Here is an 11,306-nt window from a genome sequence, read left to right on the forward strand (position 1 = left end):
GACTTAGGTTACACACTTGTGAAGGTTTAGTGACTTAGATTACACACTTGTGAAGGTTTAGTGACTTAGGTTTCACACTTGTGAAGGTTTAGTGACTTAGGTTTCACACTTGTGAAGGTTTAGTGACGAGTTACACACTTGTGAAGGTTTAGTGACTTAGGTTACACTTGTGAAGGTTTAGTGACTTAGGTTTCACACTTGTGAAGGTTTAGTGACGAGTTATATACTTTTGCAGGTTTAGTGACTTAGATTACACACTTTTGAAGGTTTAGTGACTTGAATTACACACTTGTGAAGGTTTAGTGACTTGAGTTATACACGTGTGAAGGTTTGTGACTTTAGTTATACACTTGTGAAGGTTTAGTGTCTTGAGTTATGCACTTGTGAAGGTTTAGTGACTTAGATTACACACTTGTGAAGGTTTAGTGACTTAGGTTTCACACTTGTGAAGGTTTAGTGACGAGTTATATACTTGTGCAGGTTTAGTGACTTAGATTACACACTTTTGCAGGTTTAGTGACTTGATTACACACTTGTGAAGGTTTAGTGACTTGAGTTATACACTTGTGAAGGTTTAGTGACTTGAGTTATACACTTGTGAAGGTTTAGTGACTTGAGTTATGCTCTTGTGAAGGTTTAGTGACTTGAGTTATACACTTGTGAAGGTTTATGACTTAGGTTACACACTTGTGCAGGTTTAGTGACGAGTTATATACTTGTGCAGGTTTAGTGACTTGAATTACACACTTGTGAAGGTTTAGTGACTTGAATTACACACTTGTGAAGGTTTAGTGACTTGAGTTATACACTTGTGAAGGTTTAGTGACTTGAGTTATGCACTTGTGAAGGTTTAGTGACTTAGAATACACACTTTAGCAGGTTTAGTGACTTAAGTTTCACACTTGTGAAGGTTTAGTGACGAGTTATATACTTGTGTAGGTTTAGTGACTTAGATTACACACTTTTGCAGGTTTAGTGTTTTGAGTTATACACTTGTGAAGGTTTAGTGTTTTGAGTTATGCACTTGTGAAGGTTTAGTGACTTGAGTTATGCACTTGTGAAGGTTTAGTGACTTGAGTTATGCACTTGTGAAGGTTTAGTGACTTGAGTTATGCACTTGTGAAGGTTTAGTGACTTGTTATACACTTGTGATGGTTTAGTGATTTGAGTTATACATTTGTGAAGGTTTAGTAACTTAGGTTACACACTTGTGAAGGTTTACAGACTTGTTATACACTTTCGATGCTTCATTGACTTTGGTTACACACTTGTGATGCTTTATTGACTTTGGTTATACACTTGTGATGCTTTATTGACTTTGGTTATACACTTGTGATGCTTTATTGACTTTGGTCATACACTTGTGAAAGGCTTAGTGACTTAGGTTACACACTTGTGATGATTTATTAACTGGTTTCACACTTGTGATGCTTTATTGATTCTGGTTACAGACTTGTGACGCTTTATTGACTTTGGTTATACACTCTTGAAGGTTTGGTGACTTAGGTTACACACTAGGAAGGTTAGCAACTTTGGTTACACACTTGTAATGCTGTATTGAATTTGGTTACATTTGTGATGCTCGATTGACTTGCTTGTGGTTAAACACTTGTGATGCTCTATGGACTTGCTTGTGGTTAAACACGTCTGATGCTTCATTGACTTTGGTTACACGTATGGAGGTGTAGTGAATTTGGTTACACAAATTTAAATCTTTAGTGAGTTTTGTTACACAAATTTAAAAATTGTGACTTTGGTTATACAAATTTAAATATTTAGTGACTTTGGTTATACACTAGGAAGGTTTAGTAACTTTGGCTAGACACTTTTGATGGTTTAGCGACTTTGGTTACACACTTATGAAGGTTTAGTGACATTGGTTACACAAATGTAAAGGTTTAGAGACTTTATTTACACTTGTGAAGGTTAGGTTACTTTAATCACACTCGTGAAGGTTTGGTATCCTTGATTACACACTTGTGAAGGTTAGGTTACTTTAATCACACTCGTGAAGGTTTGGTATCCTTGATTACACACTTGTGAAGGTTTAGGGGCTTAGGTGATGTGTGTGAAGGTCTAGTGACTTTGGTTAAGATTGTAATTCAGGGACTATGGTTACTCAGTTCCGATAGTCTAGGGACTTCCGTTACACTTGTGAAAGGTGAAGGATTTTTCGTTAGACCTGGGAATAGTCAAGGATTTTGGTTTCACTATTGTGAATTTCAAATGACACCTGGTTCCTCGGTGACTGCAGTTCCATTTTAGTGAATTTAAAGTTGTTACTCGTACCTTGTTGTGAATTTATTGGGCTTTCATTGTTAGAAATTTATAGTTCTTAGTTAGAATGTTGTGAAATTATAATTATAGTTACTGTTGTGAATCTGTCGTGCTTGTAGTTACGTTGTGAATTTATTGAGCTTTCGGTTACTGGAGAGAATTTAGGCCATTTGCGTTTTGTTAATTAGTTTCTTTTGAAGTTTCTCATTTTCTTTGACAGTACTTAGGTTTCATGAAATCCTAGTTAACATTTTTGTTAATGGAGACTCATGATTACGGCTTGGTTTTATCATGTATCATTGGTTTAGATTTCATTTTGCAAAAAATTTGCGAGTTTTTAATTTTCCTTGTATTTTTTATTCAGATTTTTTTTGCAGTTTTTATTTCTTTTCAGTCTTTGCTATGAACTATGGATTTCAAGAGATATTTTATTACTAACACTTGATGCAATATATTTACTTTGTGAATTTTTGAAGCAATCTAATTTTCTTTTCCAGATTTTTAATGACCATAGTGACAGTGTTGAGGCCTGAATGATGAACTGGATTCATACGTACCAGAAAAAAAATTTAAGATCTTATTCCTACTGAAGAGGAGTAAAATGATTAAAAGAACATTGAATTGGAAATTGACTCATAAATTCAGAAACTTCAGAACTCGTAAGTAGATAAAACTTCATTTGACTTTTTGTTTATTTGGCATTTTTTTTATTTTATTTATTTATTTTTGAAACTGCCAGTTAAAATTGAACTTTAAAACATGAAAATTAATATTTTCGCTTAAATTGGAAACTAAAAGTTGGCCTGATTTAGTGGGAGAAATCATTCCTCGTGAAAAATGTAGGCTATTAAAGTAATATTTCAAAATTATATGGCAGCAATTTTAAAATCAGAGGTACAGTAATATGGTGAAATCTAATACGCTAGTGACTGAAACGTAATCGGTTAATGTTATTTTACAATGGGTACCTGGCTTAAATAAAAGTACATTTGTAGACTTGAAATACTTTATATTTGAACAGTGTGTCTAGCGTTAGTTACCAGTGCTTAATTCCAAGTTTGTTTTAATGAGCAGATATTTTAGCGATAAATTTAAATGCACCTGAAGTCAATAATTAACTTGTCCACAATAGAAAAGAATAAAATATTAAAATTTAAGGTAGAACAGATTTGGTGAAACGTTAACTATCAGTGGTGTTATGTCTTGATAGATTTTACGCAATGTATTTATTTTGAAATGTATCAAATCTGTTGGCATTGCGTGGGGATACCTTAAAGGGTGAGGAGGTCTCTCACAATGTTCAGCAAATCTGTACTAGTCAGGGCCACCCATACTAGGTTGGTTTGCTGTAAACGATTAGACCCAAGTCCCCTACCATCACAAATCGCGCAGACCAATGTGGTGACAAACAGGCCAAACCCCAGACAAGGACATGCATGTCTGTCCTTTGAACTTGGTGGACTAGAAATAGTTGCATTTGTTTTTGTATATTATAATTTATTAGGTTGCTTTAGTATTTTAAATTCTTAATGTTGAGTCGTTAAAGGTATTTGCCCATCACTCAAGGGAATATTTATCGTACATGGAATGCCATTCCCGCAAAACATAAAATTCGTCTTAAGTAGCACATTTTCACAATGTGCATAACATTGAGATGCTTAACTTGTATGCTTGTAGATGTATATAACTTGAAAGATTGTAAATTTATATAACTTGTGAGATTGTAAATGTATATAACTTGAGAGATTGTAAATGTATATAACCTGAGATTGTGAATATGTATAACTTGAAAGATTGTGAATGTACTACTTGTGAGAGGCTATGAATATATATAACTTGAGAGATAGTGCATATGAATGTGAGTGTGCATATGAATGTGAGATTGCATATGAATGTGAGATTGCATATGAATGTGAGATTGCATATGAATGTGAGATTGCATATGAATGTGAGTGTGCATATGAATGTGAGTGTGCATATGAATGTGAGTGTGCATATGAATGTGAGTGTGCACATGAACAATGTGTGTGCATATAAATAATGTGAGAGATAGTGCATATGAATAATGTGAGAGATAGTGCATATGAATAATGTGAGAGATAGTGCATATGAATAATGTGAGAGATAGTGCATATGAATAATGTGAGAGATAGTGCATATGAATAATGTGAGCGATAGTGCATATGAATAATGTGAGCGATAGTGCATATGAATAATGTGAGCGATAGTGCATATGAATAATGTGAGCGATAGTGCATATATATGTCAATTTTAAGATTTTGAATATAAGTAAGTTTTAAGACTTGAATATAGAACGTTTTTTCCAGATTGTTCAGATGTTCAATTTGATGCGAAAGAAATTGTTGAAACTACGATTTTCCAATGGCTAGCAGGACCTAAAATTCATCTTTTTCGAAAGGTAAGTGAGAGGAATAAGGTTTTTTTTTTTTTTCGTTTGTAAAAATTCATAGTTGAAACTTTTCGTTTACAGAAAATTTAATATCCAAAGTGAAATATAAGTATTTTGTTTTTATACAGTTTTAACAGATATTGCTTCTCAAGCCAGAGTGTAGACGTATTTCCTGGATAAGATTGGATTACTCAAGCTTTAATACATATGCTTCTATTTTTTCCAGGTCTTTGAAACTCCTCTATGAAATTAGAAAACGAAATTATAAGAAGTATGGACGTTAAAACGCCAACAGCAAGGCAACAGATTTAAGTGAATTCAGGACCAAAATGACTATGAAAAAAACTAAACTCTACAAAATAGGTAAATTTCATCAATAAACTTTAAGCAAGAATATGGCCAAGTTGCAAAAAGAAGTGTACATTTGGGTATATATAATTTTTTCTTTATAATTGTATTTTGGAAAGCATCAGATAACAATAGGGCGTTCTTGAGCATAATTTAATATATACAGTGAAAGTTTGGTACTGTAATAGATAATTTGAGTTTTCAATAACATTTCATTGTTGACCACATCCATTATATATAAACAAATCTTAAAGAAATTATTAAATAGTCGGTCAATATTTTTTTTTTGTTTACTTGCCACTAGGTGTTACTGTATAACTGATCTTTTCATTAATATTCGATGAGTCACATTGTTCTACTGCAAAGTTAAAACAGCACAAATGTCTGACCAATCACACAACGAGAAGGTCACTTTTTTTGTTTGCATTTGTAGGGAGTAAGCAATGATGTTGACATCTTCATACCCAAATAGGCAATTTTCCTCAGGTTCAAATGGATGCCTTATGGCACATATGATATAGTTCTGTTTGTTCTTGAAATGTTACATGATGATATTCCTTGAAAGAATTGGTGTTGGTTTGTAGTTCCCCCTGCTTGAAGTTCTTGGGATTTGATGAACTCTGGTAGATAAATGTCGGATATCCCATGTCTTTCATGAGGGTGTGTCCTGAAATTGCAAGATCTCTGTAAATTGCCCTGCAATTCCAACTTTGGCCACTGTACATAAAGTACTTCATTGCCTTCCACAATTTCAGCATCCTTGGCATTAAGTGGACCATCATGGAAAACTGCCAGTTTATTCACTAGTGCATAGTTAGCTGTTCTTCTCATGTCTCCACTCATCAAATAGTAAAGATGAAACTGTCGCCATTTCATACACACAGTTCTAAATTTTACTTAGTCTTTTCTGTAATACAACAAGTGTGCATCCATAGAACTTTATTCGAGACTCGAAGTTTTGATAAGAGAACATTGCAAATGTAAGTCACAATGAAAGTAAAGAGCATTTCCTTCTAGTAATCATCATCATCATCTACGCCTATTGACGCAAAGGGCTTCTTGTTAGGTTTTGCCAGTCGTCTCTATCTTGAGCTTTTAATTCAATACTTCTCCATTCATCATCTCGTACTAAGAGCTTCATAGTCCTCGGCCATGTAGGCCTGGATCTTTCCAACTCATCTAGTGCCTTGTGGAGCGCAGCTGAACTTTTGGTGAACTAATCTCTCTTGGAGTGCGAAGAGCATGCCCAAAACTATCTCCATCTACCCCTCATCATGATCTCGTCCATATATGGCACTCAACTAATACTAGTCATTTCTAATCCTGTAATCTAGTGATAATGACAAAAATAATTTAAATATTTCAATTTACACTAATATGAATGAGAAAGTAGAAATTTTTCAATATATATTTCAATGTTATGTGAATAAAATCCTTCTAAATCTGCAAACCAATTCTAAATGATCTTTTAGTACTGTAAATTTGCTGTAAATACATAGGCCATGTTGTTTAAATCTTGATTAAGAAAAAAAAATTGCTCAACAATTAAGTCTTTCACCCTTCAGATCATATGAAACCAGTCAAATTAGTGGATAAAAGTTCTGTATATTACGATATACGGTTGAAAAAAGTATATACCGCAATGTACGGTTAAACTTTAAAAACTGCAATGTACGGTTAAAAAAAAAACTCAAAATCGCAATGTACGGTTAAAAAACTTTAAAAACCGCAATGTACGGTTAAAAAAAAATAAAAATCGCAATGTACGGTTAAAAAACTTTAAAAACCGCAATGTACGGTTAAAATGTTTTGATATACCGTAATATATGTTTAAACTTGAAAACCGCAATGTACGGTAAATTATTTTTTGATATACCGTAATATGTTTAAAAAAACTAATATATAAACCGCAATGTACGGTTAAAATCCTTTTATGTACCGCAATGTATGGTTTGGTCCAATTTGACACCTAGGCAGCCTGGCTAATCATTTTAGTTCACATTACAAGTTACTTTAGGTGTTCAATATTGAGTATCTTGAATATTGCTTCCTATTATGCTATTTGATTTTTTTTCCATCTCTAGTTTTTCCTACAGTTTTCTTTAGATCTTGTTATATTAACATTGAGTTTTCTATTGATTTGTAGTTTTCTTTAAGCAATGAATTTTATTCTAGGCTCTTATTTGCTGTACTCATCATTTCTTCGGTTAATGGCGTTGTTTTCTGGTCAAATTTTTTAATTTTTTTTTACAGCATTTTCTTCTGGAGTTCAATTTTGCATTCTAGCTGCTTTTTTTTTATACTAAAAATTTTGCGTTCTAGCTATTTTTTCGCCTGCATTTCCCTATGGAGTTTAATTTTGCGTTCTGAGTTTTCTTCTTGCCTTCTCTTTTCCTTGTATACTGTTGGGTTCCTTGAGGCTGTGGTTACACAGTTGTTAATATTACACAATGTGAATATTGGTTTTGTTTACAATATTGGGAATATTGATTTTGGTTGGTTTTATTCCAGCTGCGGGTTAGGTTGAGAGATTTGGGTTAACGTTCCTAAACAACTGTGGAGATTTGTAATTCTCTTATGTTCCATCAGTTTTAGTGGAATTTCGCAATTGAATTCCTATAGACAATTCCTTAGAATAAAGTTTTCCTTTCTACACCTTGTTTCCTGAGATTCGTAAGAATTTTTTAACTTGCACATTTCTTGTGGCAGGTTGAATCTTAATGTACTATTGATTTGAATGTGTTTTTGCAAACAGAGTTTATCTCTAGTATTTTTCCTATTGCTACATAAGTATTTAATTTGTCTTGGTAAGCAAATTTTCCAATGCAAAATGCCTGTGTATAAATTATTATAGTAATTTTTATTATAAAATTGTTAAATTTAATCATCATAGTAATTTTGATGACCAAATTGTTAAATATGATTATCATGGTAATTTTGATTGTCAAATTCTTGATTTGGTTATAGTAATTTTGATTATTAAATTAACTAATAGGGATTTTGACTTAGGAATAATTTTCCTGCAAAGTGTTATATTAATAGATACGAAGCTTTATATCACTAAAACATTGTTCTTTTAAGGAATTTATATAAGGAACTTTTGAAAATAATTTTCAGTCTGGCTCATTTTTGTCTGTTGTGAAAATTACAGCTTGTCATAGTTAATTAGGTCATTTAGTAAGTTTTTATGAAGTTTAAATTAGTATAAATGTAAACAGGTCGTTAATGGTAACTCGAGTAGTTACATAACTATATAAAATATCTTTTGCGTACATGAAAATTGTCATTGATGTAAATTAGATTTTAATATTCGTTCTTCCTCCTCCTCCTTCTTCTTCTTCTTCTTCTTCTTCGTCTTTTCCCACTTATGTGGGGTTGATTTTGCTGTCAAATTAGTGCGAATATTAAGCAAAATCTAATTTAGATCAATGACAATTTTCATGTATGCTAAAGATATTTTATATAGTTATGTAACTACTCGAGTTACTATTACCGACCTGTCTACTTAATCTAATATAAACTTAATAAAATTATTTATGTAAATTAGATTTTGCTTAATATTCGCACACTAATGCCAAATTACTTTACAGGTTTTAAGGACACTTTATTAGCAGAGGAGCTTATAAGAAAAGTGTAATGTCAGAGGAAAAGTTGAAAGGATACTTCGTCAATAAAAGATTTGGAATGACATTAAAAAGTACTTTTTTCTGCCACTTCCACTTGTGCAATTGAGAAACATCGGTATTGGTAAGATGTTAAAACCTGTACTAATAGGGTCAAAGTTTGCTGTAAAAGTAAATTGCAAATAAGAATTTATAAAATTTCGAAGTATTTTTCTTTGATACAAATTGAATACTATTTAGGTTAATGCATTTAAATTTGAAAACTGATTAAATATTTGGTCTAAGATAGCTGTTAAGTAAATTGCAAATAAGAATGTTTTAAAATTTTTAGTTTGATATAAAATTTAAGGACATGAATATAAATTGGGAAAACAATTAAATGTTTGATCTGTTAGCTGTAAAAGTAATTTGCAAATAAGAATCTTAAGTCTTAAGTATCTTTGATACAAAATTGAATACTTAATTTATGCCAAATATTCCTCGAAGTTTCGTTGCCGTAACTTCAATGTTTAATTAAATATTGCTGTTGCTGTTTGTAGGAACTGTAAAGTTTGTTTGAATAGCTAGTTATTTGCCGATATGTATATAGCGTAACTATACCAGTCAAAGTTTAGATCAAATTCTTTTAAGTAAATGTATCTGAATGGTAAAAAGTGATGAAAATAGGAATCGAATTGTAGATTGAAGTAGGGAACAAGTGGAAAGTTTTGTTCGTGAAATAGTTACTGTAATGGTAACAGAATTTAAAGCATTTTCTAATTATTAGCCGTTAATATAAAGTAATGAGGACCACACGAAAATCACATTTTAAAGTAATACTGCGTTATTTCAGATAGCAGCTGTGAGTTGAATCAGACTTTAAACGGATGTAGTATGAGGATGATATGGATATATATATTCAGACACGGCACTGCAAAAATGTAAGTTATTTTTGTTTTTCTAAATTTTGTACTTTATGATTTTTCACAATCAAATTTCGTATATTGAGACAACGTAACTAAGTAACATTTTTTAAAATTAAATATTTTTTGTGAAATTTTTGTTCTTATTAATATTTGAAAATTAGAATCAGACGATTGCTCTCATTGGAATTATATGAACTTATCGAATTAGACGTTAATGACCTTAGATGTCAGGATGCCTGAGAACTTTAAATCATTAAATATCTAATTAGATGGTTTTGTTTGGCCAGTACTAATTAGTTAATTTCTTTCAGGTAAAATCCCGAGTTCCAAGAATAAAGGCAGACAAACAACGTATCGGAGAAATAAATAAACTTGTGGAAAGCGTAGCAGTAAGAAAGAAAAACACAAGACTAACGTACCATGAAACCGCTGAGGTGTCAAGAAGATAAGAACAATGGTGGTGAGGACACAATAAAGAACAAGCGGGATTAGAAAAAGATATGAAGACCATCAATAAAACTAAAGTTATAACTGGTTTCAAAGAAGGAATAAAAAGCATAGGTAAAATACTCGTTTATTTTCCAGTACCACACAGATATGAACAATAATTATTAATTCTATAAGCGAGTTATTGAGTAGTATGTACAATAATTATTACATTCTATAAGCGAGTTATTGAGTAGTATGTACAGTGTAATTTCGTTAATTATTTTCCTTCCCATTATCTTTTCTACTCTTTCCTCTTCGATAGTGTATGTTTGCTCCATCTGTTTTTCTGCTGTACTTTTCTTCTTCCTCTTCGATTGTTTTTTTCTACGAAATATTTTTTTTGAATGCTACTTCAAACTATATCTAACAAGTCCACATAGCTATTTTCTAATTACGAAGCACACACTGTGCTTCGTAATTAGAAAGAGCTATGAGAACTTATCAGAAATTCCACATCACCCCAGTCTGAAAAGAGAAGGAAAAATGCAGATTAGAGTTTGTGATGTTGTTGAATCAACGTGTGTAATGCAATGACTTAATAATTTTGATATACTGCGACACTATGACCTAAGACAATTTAACATTTTTCTCAATCATTTAAACATATCCTTTAAATTAGGTGAATAAACAAAATTCCAATCATTTAAACAAATCCTCTAAACTAGGCGAATAAACTGAATGAATAAAAAATTCAACTGAATGTATAAAAAATTTTTTACTTCCGCTATTCAGTAAAAAGTTTGAAATCAGAATTGAAATCAGAAATTAAAATTTTTTACTTCCGCTATTCAGTAAAAAGTTTGAAATCAGAATTGAAATCAGAAATTAAAATGTCCATGGATTAAAAATTTCAATTTAAAACAAAAATTGCAGTTTAAAAAATCCTGGATTTGCAATAAATCTCTATATAGTTGAGAAAAGCACTATGCTTTTTTTTAAGCATCAACGTAAGGTAAGCTACACTTGAATGAAATCACAGCAGCACTAAAAAACTATTCACTATTAGATTATATTAGGATCCACTATATCAAGTAACTTGGTACCAATAACTATATTCAACTTAGCGTTGACCAGCAAAGTTTCATTGATTTTATCATTAATTTTGTTATCTCACAAGATATAATACGTTACTGATAATACATTACTGAGTGACACTGATCTCGCTATCTTGAAACTTGCTAACTTTAAAATGCTCAATTGACGCTCGAAGTTAACTTGAAGTATACTAACTTGAAGGTCAAAACTCGCTAACTT

At 31.7% G+C, this 11,306-nt stretch overlaps 1 long non-coding RNA gene across 2 annotated transcripts in view; it reads left to right on the forward strand.

Moving 5' to 3' along the window:
- The window catches only part of LOC137649779 (uncharacterized), a 55,982-nt gene extending 45,944 nt beyond the window's left edge, over positions 1-10,038 (forward strand). The window contains exons 2-7 of one of the 2 annotated variants that reach the window (XR_011045857.1): positions 2,775-2,936; positions 4,605-4,696; positions 4,914-5,050; positions 8,626-8,782; positions 9,491-9,578; positions 9,875-10,038. This is a non-coding gene — a long non-coding RNA (uncharacterized lncRNA). The remainder of the gene's footprint in view (positions 1-2,774; positions 2,937-4,604; positions 4,697-4,913; positions 5,051-8,625; positions 8,783-9,490; positions 9,579-9,874) is intronic. The other variant, XR_011045858.1, reaches the window with a different exon arrangement.
- The last annotated feature ends 1,268 nt before the right edge of the window (positions 10,039-11,306 follow it).

The sequence above is a fragment of the Palaemon carinicauda genome, chromosome 11, assembly GCF_036898095.1.
Source record: "Palaemon carinicauda isolate YSFRI2023 chromosome 11, ASM3689809v2, whole genome shotgun sequence".
In the NCBI taxonomy this organism is placed as follows: domain Eukaryota; kingdom Metazoa; phylum Arthropoda; class Malacostraca; order Decapoda; family Palaemonidae; genus Palaemon; species Palaemon carinicauda.